This window comes from Mandrillus leucophaeus, unplaced genomic scaffold (genome assembly GCF_000951045.1).
Source record: "Mandrillus leucophaeus isolate KB7577 unplaced genomic scaffold, Mleu.le_1.0 Scaffold489, whole genome shotgun sequence".
Taxonomy (NCBI): domain Eukaryota; kingdom Metazoa; phylum Chordata; class Mammalia; order Primates; family Cercopithecidae; genus Mandrillus; species Mandrillus leucophaeus.
The window spans coordinates 1,470,353-1,471,429 of NW_012105242.1; the positions used below are offsets into that span (position 1 = coordinate 1,470,353).

Genomic DNA, 1,077 nt, shown 5'->3' on the forward strand with positions numbered 1-1,077 from the left:
GGGCCGCCCTGGGCCCCGGGGCCTGCCGGGAGTTGTAGTTCTGGTGGGAGTTTCGTGCTGCGTGCTGGACTTGAAGCGTGTGTGGGAGAACCTAGCCTACCTTCTTTCCTCCTCCACTTCCTTTTTCCTTCCTTCTCTCGGTCTTTCCTCTTGTCTTGCCTCTGGCCCTCCTTTCTCTCCTTCCTGCAGTTGTTTCTTCCTTCATCTGTAAATGTTTATTAAATGCTTGCTGTATGCAAGGCATTGCTCCAAGGGCTAAGAATGTAGTGGTGAACAGACAAAAATCCCTGCCCTCGTAGAGCTTACATTCTTGTGTGAGTAAAACACACAATAAATAAAATCAGAAAATTTTACAGTGAGATAAAAGACAATAGTCCGGATGCGGTGGCTCACACCTGTAATCCCAACACTTTGGGAGGCCGAGGCGGGCAGATCACTAGGTCAAGCGATCGAGACCATCCTGGCTACCACGGTGAAACCCCCTCTCTACTAAAAATACAAAAAATTAGCCGGGCGTGGTGGTGGGCGCCTATAGTCCGAGCTACTCGGGAGGCTGAGACAGGAGAACCGCTTGAACCCGGGAGGCGGAGATTGCAGCCGAGATCGCGCCACTGCACTCCAGCCTTGGCGACAGAGTGATACTTGATCTCAAAAAAAAAAAAAAAAGACAAGAAGCGCTAGGTTGCTATTTATTTCACCCAGATCTAGATAAACTAAGTGGGTTTTAGCAGCCGTATTATATGGGAGGTTGGAGGAAGTGTGGCCAGTAAAGAATCAGTGGCTCAGGCCTGTAATCCCAGCACTTTGGGAAGCCGAGGCCGGCGGATCACCTGAGGTCAGGAGTTCAAGACCAGCCTGACTAACATGCGGAAACCCAATCTCTACTAAAAATACAAAAAATTAGCTGGGCGTGGTGATGTGCGCCTATAGTCCCAGCTACTCGGGAGGCTAAAGCAGGAGCATCACTTGTAAATGGGAGGCAGAGGCTGCAGTGAGCTGTGATTGCACCCCTGCACTCCAGGCTTGGAGTAAGACCCTGAATCAAAAAATACATTAAAATTTAAAAAGATGTTGAAT

General features: G+C 49.3%; 1 protein-coding gene across 1 annotated transcript in view; it reads right to left on the reverse strand.

The window, feature by feature from the left end:
• The window catches only part of STAU1 (staufen double-stranded RNA binding protein 1), a 90,289-nt gene extending 90,077 nt beyond the window's left edge, over positions 1–212 (reverse strand). The window contains exon 1 of the mRNA XM_011995404.1: positions 101–212. The gene's annotated coding sequence lies outside the window, so the exon portion shown is untranslated. The remainder of the gene's footprint in view (positions 1–100) is intronic.
• Positions 213–1,077: the final 865 nt, after the last annotated feature.